The 21,287-nt window shown below is 40.8% G+C and overlaps 1 protein-coding gene and 1 long non-coding RNA gene across 12 annotated transcripts in view; both read right to left on the bottom strand.

Moving 5' to 3' along the window:
* The window catches only part of auts2a (activator of transcription and developmental regulator AUTS2 a), a 360,916-nt gene that overhangs the window by 309,350 nt on the left and 30,279 nt on the right, over positions 1-21,287 (bottom strand). The gene's annotated exons all lie outside the window — the stretch shown is intronic.
* LOC106946458 (uncharacterized) lies at positions 2,982-3,406 on the bottom strand. Its single transcript, XR_001424776.1, has 2 exons — positions 3,243-3,406; positions 2,982-3,186 (listed from the first exon to the last, which is right to left on the bottom strand). It is a non-coding gene; the product is annotated as an uncharacterized LOC106946458 (long non-coding RNA).

The raw sequence follows: 21,287 nt of genomic DNA, 5'->3' as shown, positions 1-21,287 counted from the left end.
ATATATATATATATATATATATATATATATATATATATATATATATATATATATATATCTCCGGTGTCATGTAGCATCTCTCTTTGCACTTGTAGATAAAACAGGAATTAAATGAGTTAAAGGGAAAAAAAATAAAGCAAATTAATTAAATGATCCGGAGACAGTTTTCCAGACTTAGTTCAAGGAGTTCTCCTGGGAACTCATTAGAAAATAATTCAATATATATGTCATTTACTTCACCAATCCAAAATAGGTTTAGTGACAACAAAGTCAAATTTCTGCATGATAGTGCATCTCCTAACTGAGCCGAGTCTCGGAATCATCGTGATGTGACGGATCATTTGTGAAAAGATTGATCTCCTCCACCTGTAAGAAAGCAAGGGGCAGAGGCGAGGAAAAAGGTGAGCAGCGTGCACATGGCCATGATTGACAGCGCCAAGACCGTCCTCCTTGCTCTGATTGGTTGTTGCTAGTCAGCACTGGGAGAGCTCGGAGAAGGCAGCTCTACTTTTAACCATCTCACCCTGCACAGACAGACAATCTTTATCAAACAGAAAATATTTCTACTGTACATGAAGAACACAACACCTGTTCAATTTAAGTGTTTTAATACACTGTTTGCTACAGCAGGACTAATTCATACTACATCAATATATTCCTTGTTATATGTTACTATGACATCCATCCATCCATGGGAGATTTCACTTTACAGCACGTTTGTTAAATAAACCAATAAAGCCGTTTCCCTAAGGACTTCTTCACACATGAAAATACTGCATTCATCAGAGCGTTTACACTTGGATAGGGATTTGTTTAAGAAATCCAAACCAAACAGCATTTACACCCTTTCTGCTTCATCAATGTTTAATTGAACACTTTCATCTGTTGCCGTATACATATATATATATAAAAAAAATCTGTACTGTTTTCTTGCACTGTAGTTTCCGTTGTACCGACAGCACTCGAACACAACGGGTTATCCTGTCTACAAACATCTGCTGTGTTTGGCAGCGCTCCGCTTTCTGAGTGCACACATGATTAAGGCTGACTGGAGTAATGGCAGCAAGCGAGGAAAACACAACCGACTTGTCGAAATAAAGCAAAGCGACACCGGCAAACGCCTTCTGCTTCAAAGACGGCAACAACGTGGCCGGAACAATCGGGCGGCGAAACGCGAGGTTGCGCGCGGAGTGACAAAGCAACGACCAGGCCTGTCAAAGTGAATCATTCTGAAAAATGATGCTTTCGCTTTCTAATTTAGTCCGTGTTGGCAAAAGCAAAGTGAGGAAATGTGCTTCTGTACGTTTGTGTTGATGACACAGCGTTATGTTTGGGTACAAAAAAAAATTAAAAATCTGTTTGCAGCAGAACGGCGAGTCTGCAGTTCCTTCTGCCGAGAGTGGGACTTAATGAAAAACAAACGTATTCAGTACGGGCGATGAGAAGCCACAACATTTACCCTGATGAAATAAAGATGAGGAGCAGACACAGACTGTCATCCTCTGGCTTTTTGTTTTTTTTCTTTCATGGTAATCACTGAGTAAGCAAAGCAGACAGAGTGGCTTGTCACTGGCGGCACACGCAGGTAAAGTTTCTTAAATATGCATATGTCATGTGCCACGTTTTCTAATCCGCTCAGGACAAACAAGAACTAGCGTGTGGAAATCAGTCTCCAGCCCAGTTGCATTTTGGGATGGACTTTGAAGCCGTCTTCCATGGTCAAGATAATTGCACCTAATTGCCGACAGATGTGGTGACAAATGAGGAGGAGGTTCTGTCCCTTTGTTCAGCCGTCCTGAGATGACGGCTCGCTCTCTGTTCTTGGATAATTCCAGTTACGGCGACATTTATTTCCTCCTTGGGATCAACGGAGCCTTTATGAGCTGAATTCAGCAAGTCAAACAATTGGAATAGTGAGAAATATTAATGGTAATAAACAGAAGCAACCATTAAAACATCAATGTTCAGTCTGTAATGGTAATTCTGCTCAAAAGTAAATGTAACTGGGCTCAGTTGTATCTCACCGAGTCTCACTGTGTTTTAAATGGACCTGAGCCAGTTCTGCTCTGTGATTGGCTGCGATATCGGCAGCCAATCACAGCCAATAGTGTAAATTATTATATCGTATCCATCTCGTGTCATTCATTATAAAAAGATGTTCCTCCTTATATAATCCATATTTGAAACAAAGATATATCAAGTGATCATAACTGTTTAATTTATTTATTTTATTTTTTCTGGTTGATGACTGGTCAGTTAGATACTCAAAAGTCTGATCTTTTTCCAATCAGTGAACTCATCACATGTGAGCAGCTCTTGCTGGGACATTCGGTGTGGATGCCGTCACTGCAGTGAGACAATGCAAAAGTTAGCAGTTATTACATGACCGTGAGGCGTTTTAAAAGTAACTCAGGACAAGTTAAAGAAATGTAAGAGACGGCTCATTTCCAGCTGTTAGAGAGAAAGACTTTCAGCGGCTAACAGGAAGGGTAAACGGAGCACAAAAATTGCTCTGTTATATATTCTTGTTAACTTTCAACCTCAGCTATGAAACATGCTAACCCTGGAAATGTTGACATAGTTTTGTCAACATTTCCAATTCTATTTTCTCTACAGAATACAAACTCAGACTTCAGCTTCAGCACCGCTAACGCTGCCAATGCTAATTTCTGCTATGAGACGAGAAAGGCATCTTAAAATGCCAACTGTGCAACTGTTTTGTTTAAAAATACTAAAACCCTGATTTATTTATTGTTTTCTAACTATAACATCGCCCCTGCTACTGGTAATATGAATACTTACTGACCACTTATGACAGAAAAATAAAATAAAACGAATGCTGCTCCAGTGTCTTCTTGTGCTACATGACCTATAGAGAAATCAGATAAAAATCAGCATCGACAAATCAAATCTTTGTAAAACTTAAATGAAACCATCACTGTTGGTAAAAAATATAACGGCTCCCTCCTGAGATTTGGGAGTCAGGTGAAACAGAAATACTTGATTTTATTCAAGCTGTGTCTTTGCAGTAAGAGCTCCCATTCCCTCTTATTCCTCTTTTAATCCCCCTCCTCTGCCACTATGATTTACAGCAGAAAATTGACTTGGGGAGGGAGAGAATAGCAGGTGATGCTTTAGACTTCCTGTCCTGAGAGCTTTCCTCCAACACGCTGCCAGAAATTGAAGCTGCAATTTAACTATTAACTACGGTAGCTAACAGGAGAAGGTGGGATTCAATCAACCTGATGTCTCCGTCAAGCCCAAAACCAATCAGACTTCCTCTTAACTTTCTGCTTTCATTGGTTCAGAGGCGGTGCTGAAAACGCGTCAGGTCGGGCCTGAGTCCTGCGACAGCCGAGAGGAGAAAGAAGAAGGAGGAAAGTTTGATTCCACACGTCTTTAGTGTGGAATCAAACTTTCCTCAAACGACGCAAAGTTTCAGTCAGGACGCCAAGGCTTCAGACAAACTGATCCACGTTGCTAAGCAACTGGGTGCAAAAAAGAGAGAGAGAGAGATCATTAAATTGGACCAACACTCACTTAGTTCTTTGCTAGCGTCTGAGCGGCTGTTGGCCCCGAGCGCAGCGAATGCAAATACGCTGTTAGACGAAGCCGAGCGTCTGAATGATCGGAGTGATTTAAGTTATAACAACTTGAATACAGTTACTTTAAAAGAACATGTCACATCATTTCAAGTCGGTTAGGGTAATCATTAAAGACGGGCTCCATCTGATCCGATGGCGACCTGGTGCCGAGGTCATTCTTGGGTCGCGTTCCTCATCCGCTCATCCAAATGCCTTTGGTTCTGTGTTCCTGCGTGACGTATCTGGATTGATTTTTACTGAGCAGTGGAAGATATCCACAACTGTTACAGTAATAATAACTAAGGGAAAAAAGTCCAGATCTCTTCAGAGGAAAAACAAACTTGTGACAACAAGAGGAAAGCTGACTAAACTACAGACAAAAAAAATGTAACCTCCATTTGCAATAGAACGTAACGGATTGGAGAGATCAAGAGCTTGTCGTAGGACTTCCATAAAAGGTCTCAATGCTTATAATTTCATAGAGTTTTTGGATGATACTGCACCAACGCACACGTCAACGATACGAGCCTCACCACTTGCTCACGTTCGACACGAATCTCTAAAAGCGCAGCTGTAAAGTCGGAGTTCTGGTCCCGCTTTAGGAGGTTTACGTTCAACGAGACTGATATGAGAGCATGTATCTTTATGAACAAAGAATAACCTGTGGTGTGTGTGTGTGTGTGTGTGAGTGTGTTTACACGCTCGTTCTATACGTCACAGGTTTGAGTCTGGGCCTGTTGACCTTTGCCGCCCTCTCTCAAAAAAAAACCCCTTTTCCTGTTGACATACTGTCAAATAAAGGCCAATAGAAACCAAAAAAACATCCTTTAAAAAAAAAAAAATGAAACCACTATCACAAACTGGTGTTTTTCATCCAGAGTATTCCTTGCAAATACTGAATTTGTTTGGGTGAAGAACCAATCGCAACCAGCCGAGCATGACCAAACAAAATGGAAGTATTTAGGAAAACACAAGAAAACCTCAGACTTGAATATTGTATCTCAAGAAAGTTTAATGAAGCGTACAAACGTGCTCTCTCAATGTTGTCCGTTTTAATTTCTGCTACCTTTACATGCATGTGACCAGCCTGTTCTTCGCTCTACTCACCGATTACCTAACTAGGATTTAACTGAAAAGCAAAACAAGAAGAAAATATATTTACTTCAGTTGTATTTGATTGTGTTTGACTTTAATACTCTTTAGCTGGTTTTCAAGTACTGTCAATCATGTCCTCCAGTAACACATCACTACAGAGTCAGACTTCCTGTAAACTTTAACCTTTTTTTTAACACAAAACACAACGTGGGCCGCTGTTGGACTACCCTCAGACTTCCATCTACGTAGCAAGTTTTCTTCTTTTTTTTTTTTACATTGATAAAACAATAAAGAAAAACAAACAGAAAAGATGCTTAAAAATATTAAGACTTAAGCATAAGACATAAAAAGCAACTGGATATTAATATGAAGGTAAACAAAAGCATAAATCTTTGTCCTTGTTACTGTTGCAGCAAAAAAAAAAAAAAAAAAGCTATTTAGTTTTCCCATAAGAGCTTAACAGATTACCTCATTTCAGTTACCGTTACGCTAAATCAATGAAGGAAGCACCGGCTGTGCGTTTCCTGCTTTTATAAAGACTAAAGAGACTGAAGGCTGCAGATTCCTGCCTTATTTATAGCCTGCAGACGTTAAAGCTTACAGTGGAATACATGCCGCTCCACAGGTAACAAGAATCCCTGTAAAAGAAAATCTCCATCTCCCGCAATGGAGGAGGAGGAGAAGGTTTGTGTCAAAGAAAAAAAAAAAAAAAACATGAGTTCAATTCAATATAATGAAGTTTTCAGAATAACGAGCCGTTGCTATGCTATGCCGGCGAGTTGCTGTAATTGCCGCGACTTCCTCGCACCTAAGCATTCCGAGATCAAATGAGCGAAAGCGAGCCATTTTTAAGAACATAGCTGACTTCTCTTTTTCTTTTTTTTCTTTTTTGATGGTACATTTTTTATATGCAGCGGGAGAGGCTGCACTGTAGCTGCTGACGCTCTGCTGACACGGTGATCAGGATGATTCACAATGAGGCTGCAGGAAGAATTCAGCGACGTTCCCTTTTTTTTTTTTTTTATTCAAAAGAAACACAAATTATTCGATTTAAACTGCGCGCCGGACGCACAAGCTCAACAGTTCGCAATTCAAAATGACATCAAGAGATTGATTCGTTAAGAACTCTGGTTTAATTAAGGTATTTTGTGCAAATAAAAATCAAAGAACTCAGCCACTTCCTTTCAGCTAAGGACATAACCACTAGGATTATTGAAGATAAGAGGCTGACAATAAACTGTAAACTCCTTGGAGCCTGAGTCAGTTCGGAGCACAAATAAGTGGCCTCATTTCCACGCTCTCTATCAGGCTCCTTGAATGACGAGAGTGTCAAAGTGTTTGTCTAACCGTTCAATGGCTGATGCTTTCTTTTTTTTAACTCCAAAATGGCACTTGAATGCAACATATTAATCTCCGTGTCTCTGAGGAGATCCTTGAGGACAGACTGCTCCACTATCAGAGTTGTTCAATGAAGAAAAATAAAACCCAACTAAGATCTTTGTGGCTTTGTAAAGAAAGAAAAAAAAAATCAATGTGTGTGTGTGTTTTTTTTTTTTTTTAAAACACAGGAAACTGTGTTTTCAAGCAGACTGTCATGACGCCATAAGAAATCATATTTATCAGCTGTTTTTCATGAGATTCCCTCGATTAGGGATAAAGTACCCCAACTCCAGTCTGTCCCTTCCAATGCCATGATCAGCCAGAGCCGATATAAAGCTGCATTTTTGGTGAAAACACACCGATCGCTGATCTTTAACCCTGCCAGACCAAAAGGAGCGCCGGAGATCCAGCCAAATTTGCAGTAACGCAAATCTGCCGCACATCTGGCCATCTGAAAAATTCCCCTTTTCCGAAAGGGGAGACATTGCGCTTTCCATTCAATATCGGGTTATTACGGTAATCTCACTCCCCGCCGTAGCCGGGAGTGAGATTAATCTGAGGGGCCACTCTTAATAGACGGTAAACTGCAAAAATAACTCGCTAGACATGAAAAGTTCCAGTTGTTATGGATAGACAGTCATATATATATATATGTTTACTTGCAGGACATTTAAAGAACTGCGCACAATTAAAATATGCAAAAAATACCCAGGAGGACATCTGAAACTTGGGTCATAAAGGGTTAAAGTAGATGTTACTACAGCTATATGGAGATAAATGTATAGCCAGCTCATCATTCTCTTGATCAATCCTCGGTTCTGTTCTCTTCTCCCTTTACTCTTCTGCCAGAGACCCACCTAAAATGTCATCACATTCATTCAGGGTTGGTTTTTCTTAAATACTTGACACCATCTCTAAAAATGCTACAACCTCCCACTTCAGTAAAACCAAATATACTTTAACATACATTAATAAGCACAGTGAGAACTGTCTGTTTGTGGAGAAGTAGTCTTCCATATTTCGCACCTGTTTAAGCAGCCTGCTCCTTTTGTGGCCCGAGTGTCTTGAGAGACGGTATGTTTTGCAACGAGGAAGCCTTTGCTTTTTTTCAGACAGAGGACGCTGTACTGTGCAGGCACGGCCGTCTTTGGGCAAAGCAGGAGCAGAAAAATGACTTTCATTGTCCCTCCAGAAGAGAATGAAAGCTGCAGATATAATAAAAGCTTTAGTTAGTGGCTCCCTCAGCGAGATGTGCCGAGTGTCAGAAACCCAGGAGCAGGTTGTTTTTTTTTTTTCCAGAAGTACAACATTATCCAGTGTTTATTTCTAAGGGATTTCAACTGAAAAGTACACCTTTCTGTTTATTTGATAGCTGCCATAAAAACGGGCAAACACTCGGCAGTGACTGAACACCGATCACAGAGCATCAGAGTTCGGCTGCATTAAACAAAAATCCCTCACATCTCTGCGACGCCAACAATCAATCAGTCAACAACTGATTTCTGAGTTATGCAGTAAAGTTCATTTCCAAATATTTACTTGCCAGATCTTTTTAAGATCTTCAGGAATGTTGCCGTCAAACAGTTTCGACTTGTTTTATTTTCCTTTTGTTCTTCCTAAATCCAGACAGAAGCTGCAAAAAGTATGAAACAAAACTAGTCAGAAACCCGCAGCTGTTGCAGTTCACAAAATGAAAAAAATATAAACGCTGAATCTACCGTTTTATTTACAGGAAGAAGAAAAAAATTGAAGGTATTTTAAACTATATGGTTGCCGAATTGCCTACTTCTCATTTGTTTCGCACTAATTACGAGAATAAAAGTCACACACACACATCTTCACTGCAGTGACAAATGACAAAGAGTCTACACGCGACACACTCATAACCATTAGCAGCGACGTTCACCGCGGCGTCTGCAGGCAGCAGCGGGGGAAACAAAGGGGTAAATAAACAGCTCTGTGTGCCAGTCAAGTTGAATGACACAGCAATCATTTCAGGCCACAGAGAACTAATTAGTTCACAGCAGAGGAAGAAAAACAGAGCGAGGCGCTCCTGCAGGCTAGCAAGACGATTTCCAACCAGCAGCCTTCCCCCCTCTGTCCACAAGATCTGGTTTGAAATCCCCAACAACTACCTAAAAATATCTCTCCCACTTTTTCTGTTTTTAGATCGTTTGTTTTTGCTGGGGTTTTTTTTGTTTTTTTTTAAAGGGTGAACTCTTGCTGACTCATCGCTGGCGTAATTGCAGTTCAAATGAGAGTGCAGGAAAGTTAAGACACATTCTGGTTTTTTTTGTTGTTGTTGTTTTTTAACTAAATCACCCTTTGGAGAGAAAAGAGGAACTTATTACAGACGCCGTCGTTTGTCTGCAAAGTCAAACTAGTTCCAACCTCGTCTCTACTTCAATCGATTGGGCTTTAAAACGCGTCGGAGAAATAAAACCGAAGTGCCGAACGCGGCTTCAGTTTGAGTAAAAGCCGCTTCGTTAAGGGTGTTTAAAGACAATTTAATGGAAATGAGAATGTTCTTATTTAGCGACTGAAGCCAAGAATTAATTAAGAGCAACTGTTAAATAATTTCCCTTTGTAGTGATTGTAAAAGAAAAAAAAAAAAAAACTGATATAAAATAATGCAGTTTATTTTTTTTCACTTCTTCAATGCTACTTCAGTGAGAGACGTCATTAATTACTATAGAGCATTTTTTTAAAAAAAAACACTGGCAGAATTAGAGCGGATGAAATGGTGTTACTGTCAACAGATTGTTTTATTTTTTTCTTATTTAATTTTGGACGGGAGAAAACTTTTTTTTTCCATTTAGCCTCCATTCATCTTAAGATATGAAATTTTAGAAACAACAAAAGAAAAACAAAAATCTGAACCGGCAGATGCGTTGTGCTGAAAAATAATTCATTTTCCTAATCCCTGATAAGCTCGTCACGACTGGTTATCTGGAAATCTTCTAGTTCTGGTCACTAGACCATCTCTCGGTACATATCCCCACAAGTCTTCTGCCTTTTATGCAATTTAATTTTAAATAAATTCCCCTAAAAACGAAGCCGAAGCTTCTGGTAGTTTTACTTCATCACCAGCTACGACTCAGGCAGGCGTCAGCACCGCATTATGATTAGCAGCAGCATTGCTGCTGGTAAGGCCTCACCTCCTGTCAACAGATGCAAACCAGCTGTTAAAAACGTATTCCTGCATCATCTGCCCAGAGTTGGAAGGGAATGATCTTTTAACTCCTCAAAGAGTCACTTTTCTGACATTAAGAAAATATCACAGTGGCCAATCACAGGAAAACAAGTTTGCAGAGTTCGTTAGAAACAGACGGCAGCGAGATAAAAACTTCACCGCCGCTCCTTTTCAAAGCTCATCAAACAGTCAGTGAAGGTTTAAGAGCACTAAAGTAATTTAGCTGTCAGCCCAAATACACTGCGCCTCCGTCTCTGTGTGATCACCGCTGTTCGTCAGATGAGAAGCAACTCAAAAAACTCCCAACAGTATTCTCTAGTCACTAAAAAAGAAAAAAAAAAAAAAGATCTGAAGCTAACAAACACTGCAGCGCTGCTGTTAAATAAACGGCGGTGGTTGGCAGCAACTGAAAATGCAGACGGAGTAGATGCTCAAACGCTCTGGAAGTGTGTAGATAAACCATGCTGCTGCTCTCCTATTGAGCCATTTGAAAAGGCAAAGCATGCAGCTTCTCTCATCACCTGATCCGTTGCTGTGCCTCCAACGGCATTAAATGTGGATTGTATTATGAGTTAGTTGGATTTCTGTAGCAAAGTAAGAGATGGCAGAGCCTGCCGATTCAGATCGGTACCGATTCCATTGGTACAATGAGAATAACACAAAAAGAAAAAAAAAAATGTGGTTCATGTTTAGGAATATAAGTAATGGCTTTGAAACATATATTCCTTTTCATCAATTTCCCCAAGGATCACATGTCTCGGAACCTTCAGAGACAAATAAAGACAGTTACAAAGTCGGCCTTCTATCACCTGCAGAATGTTTCTAGGATTAAAGTACTAATGTACTTCCAATCATTTTTGACCACTCAAAGCGCTTTACACTAGAGTCACATTCACCCATTCACACTCACAAACGCTCACACAGCGTGCTTTGCCCAATGGCACATCGACATGTGGCAGGAGGAAGCTGGAATCGGACCTACAACCTTCTGATCACAAGACGACTACTCTACCCACACAGCCATACATCTATCTTAAATTGTTTTTTGGGGGTTTTTTTTTGGGCACCTCCTGCATAATATCTATACTGTCCTACTAGCTCAGATTATAAGAAATTACAATTTAAATTACCATAATTATGCAGATGATGCATAGCTCAATGTCACCAGTTGGCTATGAACACATTTAAGTGTTGAGTCACTGCATGCAACAAGAAAATGCATTGATATGCCATAACTTTCTTCAGAAACGAAACTGAAGTTGTCATCCTTCACGGCAAAAGAGGAACGATTTAGAGAAGAAATTCGGCTTCAGTTATTACAGGTAGAAACTAGTAACCCGGCCCAAAATCAGGATGTAGTAATGGACACTTCCATGAACCTTCAGGGTCAAAAAAAGACAGTGACAAAGTCGGCCTTCTATCGCTTGAAGAACATTGCCGGGATTAAAGGACTAATGTCCCAGTGAGGTCTACAGAAACTTGTACATGTGTTTATCTTTACTCAAATCCAGAACGCTGCTGCTTGCATCCTCGCTAAAACCAGAGATAGAACACCCACTTCTAAAGTCTCTACATTGGCTTCCCGTAGCTCAGAGAATAGACTTTGTCACTTTATAAATCACTGAATGCTTAGTACCCACATACATTAAAGACTTGTTGTTATTGCATCAACCTTCCAGAGCACTCAGGTCTTCTGGTTCTAGTTCGCTCTACATCTTGAGATGTAGAGTAAATGGATGTAGAGTAAGGTGCTCTGGTCAGAAGAGACCTAAATGAAACCACTTGGCCTCAATACAAAATCCTACGTGGTGAAAAACACCCTGAAGATGCATGAACCCTGGTGGTAATAGCTTTACCTGTTGAGGACACTGGTCAGAGTTGATAGGAAAACAGATGTAGCTAAATATAGGAAGAGAGTAAACCCGTTAGATTAGGTTACAAATACTGGAGATTAAGGCAGAGATTCATCTTCCAGCTGAACGAAATGACTTACAGACACAAAGGTGGATGTTTGAAAAACGTTTTTCCTGCTAATTATGATGGTTTCCCCCTTTCAGTTAATGAAAATATGACATTTAAAAGCAGAACGTTAAAACACACCAACACATATTTATATAAACTCTGTTTAATACCTGCTTAAAGGTTATTTAAATCTGCCAATCAAAACTTACCAGGATTTATATTCTAATTTATTGAATTCAGCTGCAGAATAAAGCACATCCTGGTGCTAAAGCAGCTCAGTTATTTATGAAACAAATCTCATAAGCCATCGATTGTTTGCCTTCATCTTCTACAATTATTAGATTACGTGTTCGTCTGTCACATAAATTCCCAATAAATAAAAAAAAACAGAAGACACGGCGAATATAATGTGACAAAATGCGAAAAAGAATTATTAATCATTTGCACGGCAACGCATACCGTCTCCTGCACAGATGAAATATGGCAGCCTGGGAACGGATCCAGAATCCTGACAAATGGGAGTTGGAGTGAGGAGTGGAGTTAGGGACAAAGAAGAAGAGACGGCTCCTTTGTGCTGTTCCCACAAGAGACACTTAATGATAGTCGATGTTATTAGTTTAAAAAAAAAAACAAAAAAAAAAACTTATATGATCACCAGTAGATAAAAATAATTTTTTTGACTTTTTTTTTAGCAAAATAAGTTGGATTTCTCCGTTTCAGCTGGTGACGATTTCAAACTCAGCTTTCAGAGCAAATTAAACGAACATCTCCATCATCATCTGGTTCTGCGGTCGCACACGAGATTGATCTTTACGTTTTATACACGATGGATGCTTGTGGGTGCCGAGTGGGCCGCCACATCCCGACTTGGAACACAGTGTGCCTCAGCTCCACCGCGTTCGTATATCTGGCTGCCTGCCTGCCTCAAAGCATTAATGTTGATGTGCTCACAGGATAAAGCAAGCTGAGCGGCACCAAGGAAGTGACAGCTTTTACAGCCTGTATGGAAGTGCTGGAAAATGCTCTACACGCCTGACACTGGCAGGAAATATGGTTCGTGCTATTTTTTTTTTTTCCTTTTTTACAACTAATAACCCCAGGGTTATGCCTCGGTTGCGCGGGGAAGTGGAATCTGGGGCATTTTTAAGAAACTGTCACTTTGTACTTCTTGGGTCGCCCCGCAGCATTGCCCTCTCTTTGTGGCAGGACGGACTCTAGGGAGGCAAAACGCTTCCAGACCAAAACCAAAAGGGCTCTGCGACCTCGGTGGCAGTCCACTCTGCCCCACGCATCTGCACCTGCCGTTCAGGTGGCAGCTGCGGCGAAAGACGACAGTTTTCACAAGCGGCGACAGGCGGGAAGAGCTGCGGTGTTTTGCTCGCCCTCCTCTCACGTCGGAATCACAGCGACCGCATCCGGGCCGACCGCGCCGCCGTTCACGGCAAGAGAGGCGGAGGCCTCATCGGGTCGCGTCGCAAGAAACGCTGCCGGTCCTGCTTGGTGAAATCTGTGTCACCTGTCAATCATCACTCAGGCGAAGAGGTTCCACGCGGTGGCAGCTGTCAGAACATCCGGGAAAACTTGAGTGCAAGACAGAGGAACAGCTTATCCGCAGATAACGCCCACCGTGGTTTTGATTTAAAAAGTATGCGCAAGTACTTAGAGGATCAAAGTTTTAAATCGACGCCCCCGTTTAAATCTGATTCCCCTAAATAAAGTCCAGTCAAACAAATTGCTTCCAGAAGCGAAACATCATGAGGTTCAGCTTCCGTCAGGACAACAACTCAACACCTACACTGAGGTTTAGATTAATCAATTAATCGATCAATGAGAACTTTTCATACATGAAAAGGTGCCAGAAAGGTACAAAAATAAGTAGCTATAAAAAATGACACTGGGTGAAAGACCAAGAGGCTGACATGATTATTCAAAGAATTGACTCTAAAATGTGCTTAAAGCAAACGGTGACAAATAACAAAAAGAAGGAGTAATAAACAAAGATAATACAGAAAATATGATAAGGTAAAGGTAAGTAAGGATGACCTTAATTATTAAAGTGAGCTAAAAGCCAAACCAAAATTAAAAAAACCATCAATGGTTTCTTTTGCTTCCAGGTTTGGTAAAGTTGGCTGTTCCATACGGGGGAGACAAATATGGCAAACAAGACTCAATAAAAGACAAAATATGGTTTTATCAATAAAAACAGTGGAAACTGTCTTAGCACTGCTGCAGAGGCTAATGTATACAGGCTTACTGCCAGACCTGAGAGTACAACCAATCAGGGTCAAGGAAAATTGTAAAGCAGACTGGATTGGGTGCTTTACAAACACCAGCCAATAGCATGCCAACCTGCGTTTTCTTTCAAATATTTTAAATATGCTCTTGAAAAAAACATTTAAAAAAACCATTAAAAAAAAAACACAACTTGTGTTTAGCTACAATTTAAAGTTCTTGCTTATGATATTATAATTGCACTGATGAGCATAACGGCTTTATCCGTCTCCTCTGAGAGTCGGATTCACTCCTGAACAGCATAAACCTATATTTGGATGTTTAATCATTTGTAAGCAGTGGGCGCAGTTTTATAAGCTGCAGTAAATTTTAATTCAGCTGTAATTATGAGTAACAAATGACGCTTGCAATATGAACAAGTCATTAGTCTATGAGTGAGCGGGAGAAGGGGACGCAGAAGCAGGACAGGCCAGAGCAGAGGGGAAATAAACGGCTGGAATATCGTAAACCTCGGGGATGCGAGTCCAAGACGAGGAGAAAAAAAACTCTAAACTTTAAATATAACTGTATGCAAACAGTGACTAACGCAGAGCTGTGAAAGAACTCTTTGGCTTTAATTCACCTCGTTATGGAGAGCAGGAGGAAACGGGCGGAATAGCCTGCAAACCAATGCAGACGTTGGTCACTTCAAGGCCTCTCTATCGCGTGTGAGATTACTGATGTTTGGAGAGGAAAATCTTAAGATGACTAAGTGGATTTATGAGGAGGAGTGTGAGAAAGCAGGACTAAAAACAGCCACAGATGGACTGACAGTAAGTCCCAGAAGCATTCAGTGCCTCTGCAGGCACTTGACATTTCATGCTCAAAAGACCTAATGAGGTCAGAAAGAGAGAAAATGCACAGTATCTTTTGGTTGCCACGGCTGCCAGAAAGAAGGTATCTCTTCCATTTCCTACTCGACGGGGTTAATTATTTTGGCACGTTCTATTTTCTGTCAATCAACAACGTGCACAGAATCAAAGAGAGCAATAATTAGTGGCAGGAAAACACAAAATACTCCTTTGCCTGTGCAGAGAAAAGACTAGGAATCATAAGAGACACCTCAGTGAGTACTGAAAGCCTGAACCGCTGTCACAATATTAGGTTTTTTGTGAAACATTTTCCACCCCTTTTGTGATGTGTATATATAAGAAGGTTTGCCTTCAATAAACATTAGACATTCAGTGTGGTGATCCTGCCACTTGAAGTGAAAGTTAGCACCAAAGATGAGGTCGATGCCGTCAGAAAGCAGAACGTAGCATTATCTGAGGAAGGTAATTCCATGGTCGACTATAGATTTATAAATATAGATTTTATAAATGTCGGCTGATTTTCAAAACCTCTCGAGACCTAGTCTTTTAAAACTAGCCTCTTGTCAAACACTTTGCTCCGTCCGGAGGGTCTGGACTCTCAGCTGTTGAGCAACGATTGCTTTCTGGAGGCGTGGACTGTGTTAAAGTTTTGAACTTTACCCAGTCACTAACGATTGGCCGTGATGTATGGAAGGCGCCAGTTCAACGCTATGAAGCTTACCAGAAACTGCACCGTAAACAACCATCCTACACTGCAAAGAGAAAAGTGCCAATCAAAATAAATTGGCTGAAAATGATAACATTTATAAGCGTGGCCAACACGGACTGATCTGCTTATTTCACGTCCTCTGATGCCTAAAACCACAGGAAGACTACAATTCTAAAACGGTGAGAAAATCGATATTGTCGTTCTTAACCTCTCCTTCTGTTCGCCGATTGGTCCGCTGGAAAATGTAGGAATCCAGCTCAATGGGAGAAAGTCCAGGCAGAGCACTCAAGTGGGATTTAAATAAAGCAGAACTGCATTGGAAGGCATTTACCAGGCTTCTCAAGACAGAAAGCGACTTCAGAGTAAAACAAACGTGGCCAACTGGGAAGAAGCAATGCCGATAGTTTGTGGGCTATTCTTAGAGGAAAAAAAAAAAAACAATACAAAGACGTCTCCAACATCCAACATCTAGGGCACAATGGAGTTTAAGTTTACCACAGAGAGCACAAAGACCCAAATAGTTTGAACACCTGAACATGAGCCCGATGAAGGCCACAAGCTGAAACACTTTGATCTGCAAATAGAGTTGTTTCTTATTACTTTAAGTGTTGCTGGAGTCTTCATCGCCCCCAATCTTTGATCTTGGGAGTTGATGTGGCAGAAATCTGTTAGACATTTCAGGTGGAAGTTTCAAGGCTTGGCGATGCGTTGGGCCCGACCAACTCACCAACAGAGTATCCACATTAATGTCGACCGTAGTCACGAGGGTTGCTTGAAGAAATACGAGACCATCTTTAGAAAAAGAAAAATGTTGCTGTCTCTCAGAGACGGCAGACGCAAGTAACATTTCAAAGAAGGCAGCCGTAGCTAACATTTTGGAAGCGCAGACCTGCAGAGTGATCGATGATGGAGCAGCACACAGAGACAGCATGAGACGGCGGCAGCGAGATCAAAGCAAGAGAACAACTGTGAAGGCAGATAACATGGGGAAGGAGACAGATGTGTTTGTAGGAGGCTTTTGGAGCTCGAAACAATCGAAAACCAAGTAGCACCAAGTGTTTCATGTAATAACAGAAAAAGCAAACGATGTCGCAGAATGTCAAGAACGACAGGATGAGCACCAGTCGTTTCAAAGACGCACACGCACGCACGTTCGGCATCATCTGAAAATAAGTAACACACATCCATGCTGCACATAAAGCGGCGAGCGGAATCTAAAATAAAAGATCTGAGCCGATTCGTTGGGTCTGGCTGCATTCCAGACGCTCACAGAGTCAGTTTATTCAGAGAAACTGTTTCTGATGACAGAAGTGGACAAGGGCATGTGGCAAGTCGAGCAGCAACATGGACAAACGGCGTATTTGTCCTTGACTGTCCAAAAAAAAAAACACCAAGCCGTGTCAAAAGTGAGCTACAAAACACACTTAGTGGCAAAATCTTTTTAAGCATTCGTTTTGATTTTTCTTGCCTTGAAAACTGCTATGTCACCATGACAATAAAGAGTGTACACTTACAGAGTGAACCAAATGATGTGCATTCATATTCAGATAATTTTATTGCCACTGGAATTAAGGCTTTAATACAATGACTACTGTTGAGGAAATAAATAAGTCTTACCTAAGGTGAAACACTGAGTCAATCAAGAATGAATCAAAATCCATTTTGATTATTATTTTATTAAGAAATTAAGCAAAGAATACAAGCAATGACTGCCCTGGCTAGTCCAGGGAAGTGAAGAAAAGATGAAGGTGCATCACTTTTAATCTCCACCAGCCCTCTTACAGAGATTGGAGCAAAAGGGAGGATCCCACCAGTTTCAGTTTACTTCACAACTCTGGTATTTGCACCTGCAGACTGTGACCCTGGATGGTTCAAACCAAGTTCAGAAATACCTTTTATTATGCGTTTCCAGCCAGCTGCCTCCAACATGACGGGTGCTTTACAGTTGAAACTGATTGTTTGATTGATCGATTGAAATAAAACAAAGTTTGACATAACACTATTACGATACCTAAAATAAGAGCAAAATCATAAAGTTCACAATCTTAGCAGCTCAGAATTTGAACAGCTTGTTACAGACAGCCGTCTGCTGGTTCAACTATTAAATTTTGTGTTACCATCTGCTTGATGGCATGAGTTCAAATGGCCTCCTCAGTTCCCGTCACTATCCTCTGCAGGATATTATGCGTTTTCCAGGCACATGATACCATTTCATAGCATAATCAAGTAATTGTGCTACCTTCAGTTGTTATAAAAATGCTATACATTTACATATCTATGACTTAAATGAAATGTGAACTCCTGATGCCGACTCTTTGTGCAGAGAGAGCCGTTTGTCCCCGAGGAGTTTTACGTAACTCCACCTTTTAACTCCCACTGGACGGTCCAAGACTCACTGAACCAAAAACCGTCAGTGGAAACAAAAGGTCGTCAAGCCTTTCCGTTTAGGCAATCTAAAAATAAGTTTGAGATTGGTGAGATTTTCAGCCACCATTTTGACTGTTGCGATCTGATGAGCTTCCTGTCAAAGGCCTGTAGTGTCTGATTTTATGTGCTGTAGCTTCTTATGACAGAAGGGTCACATAATTGCTTGAATGTGGGGGAAAAAAATGGCTAAATGCATGAAAAATACTTTTAGCATAAAATGGTATGCTTGGTATTGCGTCTTGTACGTCTCTCTTTTCTAAACAGTGACCAGTGATGTCTACACATTGAAGTTTCCCCAATCAACATTCAAACATACTGGCAGTTTCCCCGAAACAGTCTCATGTGAACAAGCTGAAGACATTGTATTTCTGAGATGTGTTTGATTATTTGCTATATGGATTTTAATTACCATCGATCACAAATCTGGTCTTGGATTTTTAATATTTACAAAGACACGATTCTGCTGCACATACTGCAATAGACTCTAAATAAATACAGTGAGATTCACGCTGAAGCAAATTCAGAAGAAAGAAGTGGACCTAGAACTGAGCCTTGGTGGACATCAGTATAACAAATAAGTTAGATTTTGCAAATTAAACCTTAAGAATGTTCTTTCTTATCCCTTTTATTGTTCTTTATATATGTATTCTTAGTTTGCATAAACTGGTTTCTACACTACTAAAATTTACAATGAAAACTTTTACTTTGTACGTAACTTTTTGTACAACAAGAGAGGAGAAATTTAATTTTCCAAACACCATTTTTTAAGGTTCTTGTTGCATTACAGGGCTTCATTCGATAGTAATTGGACATTAAGAAGGGCAGAGACAGTAAGGATGACACGATGCACCAAACGGTCCGGGGTGACGAATCAAACCAAGGAAAACTGCATCTTCTGAATACGGTGAAGCTGCTCTACCCTGTGCAAAAAACAGCTGTGTTAAGCCATGAGTCGCCCAAGAAAAAAAAAAAAAAAGGATTTGAATGATATCGTAATAAAAAAGTACTTTCTGCACAAAGAAAAAAGGCCCCATGTTCTCAGAGATACTATTAAATGAACAGATGGATTTTGGAGAAGCCGCACTACGCTCTGAGGAAGAATAAAAACAGAGGAGAAATGTCTCCGTGCATGCGTGCGCTCAACAATGAATCGCCGATTTTACTAAGGCGCCTGCGAACAATGCCGAGAAAGACGAGGAGAAGAAAGAGAGACAGCGAGATGGAGCCAGAAGCCATTTCCATTTGTAATAATTTCCCCTCTGCCCCGTGATAGACTGATCGATGTCTCAAGGGTAGATTAAATGGAGAACACCCCTATCGTCTGGACTCATTCACACACTAAAGGCAAGCTCTGAGTGCACTCACAAAGGGTGTGTGGGGTGGAGGGGGGGGGGGAACACAGGCTATGTCTCTGCTTTCAGCTGGATCTAGCTCATTACCTGTGTTTGTCTTGGAACCGAGAGCAATTTACATCCTGCCAGGCCTGTAAAATCACTTGAACCTCGACAGTGGAAGGGGTCACCCGCTGGAGCCGGCAGAAACAAATACAAAAAGGGAGACATTTTTACTGGAACAATTTACATCGCCAAAGCTCTTGATGAAACGACCGGCAGAGCAAATGTGCACTTTCAATAACCCGGAATGGCGATATAGTTTGATGCAGTTTGTGGGTCAAAAGCAGAGCATGAAGATTTGTACACAGGAAGGGTCTTTAAAACATCTAACACAACTCCTGATTAATGTGGACAGCAACTTTCAGACAAGGCAACCTATTAATCTTATGCATCTTACTCACTTTTTATAATGCTGTTTTTTTATAGTGTGCTTTTATAATCTTTTTAGCAGAGTACTGGAGCCAAGAGGAAGCCAGAAAAGAAACAAACTAAGGATAAACATACAAAATAAAAAAAATGGATAATATTTTTAAGGTTTAATTAGAAAATAAAACATTATTTGTGATACTGGTGTACACTCAAGGCTCGGTTATAGGTCCACTTTTTTCTCGTGAATTTGTTTCAACATGAATCTCAATGTATTCGCAGCGTCTCTGTAAATGTTAAAAATCCAGGACCAGATTTGTGATCGACACTGATTAAAATGTGGGACCATTTGGGATTTTCTGACACACACGGCTTCACTAGAGAGTTGAACTGAACGCTGTTAGCTTTTCTATTCAAGTTTAAGGCTGTCCTTCCAGATAAAAGCGCACGTTGCCGTCACGAAAAACAAGCAGGATAAATTGCAACAACCGGCTAATAAAAATATTTTCCATACTGCAGTGATGAAAAACACGGCAGTGGGTCATTTTACTGCGCAGCATTTCCGGCATAAACAGAGCTTTGATTTATTGACTTTAATATAGTATTGTACTGGGACTCAGTATTAATAATGTCTAATCTCAAACGACTGATTGGTGTCGGAGACAACAAGCTCATATCAAGACAAAGAAAACGCAAACTCCCAAAGCGTTAAAACATACATTAAAGTTTCATTAGTGTTTAGTTTATGACGCTTCCAGAAACATTCTCTGACTTGTAAGAGTATGGTCTAAAATTCCTTCGGCTCTTAGCATTAAACTTGGCTAAAATTAGTCCTTAATGTAAAGGTTTTCCAGATGGAGACACTGACTCAGCATTGTAGCTTACATGCAATCAATGACCAGGAAGACTGTAGAAGTGAGGAACACAAAGGCTGTGAGTGTATCGTAGGCTCAACACAGAGGTAGGCTGGAAAAAAACATTTAAGGAAACTCAGTCTGAAGACTCTCACTCACTCTAATGGCTCTCCCATGCTTCATTCAAAGCAGCATCAACGTAGCATTGACGCTTACGTTTATGCGACACTCCTCTCATCAACGCCAGAGCCGGGTTGAACTGTTCCGCACATATTCTTTGTGCGGTGTGTGAACAAAATGATGCAGTTTTCGTAACATGTCTACGTCAACGAGAGCCAGTTTCAGCAGTTCGGATGAAGTATGTCAGAGCCTTAAGACTAAGGCAAGATTCAAACTGAACAACATCTTGATGTGAGGCACCACTGCTGCCCGATTAGGCCCGAAGGACTCCCTGAGCTTACAATGACTGGAACTTACCTGGAAATATTTGAAACTCAATAAAGCCTTCGACTCAACTCAATGGCGGATTAATAGGCAAAACTGTCTGGGATGAGACGCACAGACTGCCATTCGAATCCGACCGATTCGAGCTTCTGATGCAGCAATCCCCTCTCATTATGTGGGCTCAGTCCCTGATGAAAACAAACGGAACGGCCAAAGCCGGGTCTTAAATCCAAACAGTCAGGTTCCATCAGCCTGCAGCAGCGAAACCGGCTGCCAAGGTAAATACAAACAGTCACCGCAGAACAATGCGAGACAGCCAGAGCGAAGCTACGCTGGCTTCAAACAACCGAGAACAGGGCTCCAGCATTATCTGGGAAACACCTAGAAGGAACTTATGTAAGAGGAGGAAGGAGTGCTGGCAGAAAGTCGGTCTAGAGACATGCTACTTTTGGAGACCTAAAATACCTCAAGGACATATGCAGCATGAAAAATATTTATGCTCCATCATTTACTGCGCAGGGGGCACTGTATAAGAAGCGTGAAACAAATGTTTAATATCATATTTTTATGTCAGAGCCTCCTCAATGAAGCTTTTGAGGATATTGAGGAGATTAACTCCTCCATGAGTTGACAGATTCTTCAAGATACGGTTTATTTTTGAATGCGACTGTATCTGATACCTCAACAGGAGATTATGCAAATAGTAAATATCAGCTATGACAATTAAAGCTGATATATTTGTTATAAAAACAATGCGAGAAACCTGATGAAATCCCTAGCCGTGTGTTGGAATTAC

Source organism: Poecilia latipinna, unplaced genomic scaffold (genome assembly GCF_001443285.1).
Source record: "Poecilia latipinna isolate Pla-1442-1.1 unplaced genomic scaffold, P_latipinna-1.0 Scaffold192, whole genome shotgun sequence".
Lineage (NCBI taxonomy): Eukaryota > Metazoa > Chordata > Actinopteri > Cyprinodontiformes > Poeciliidae > Poecilia > Poecilia latipinna.
This window is presented reverse-complemented; position numbering and strand designations above follow the sequence as displayed.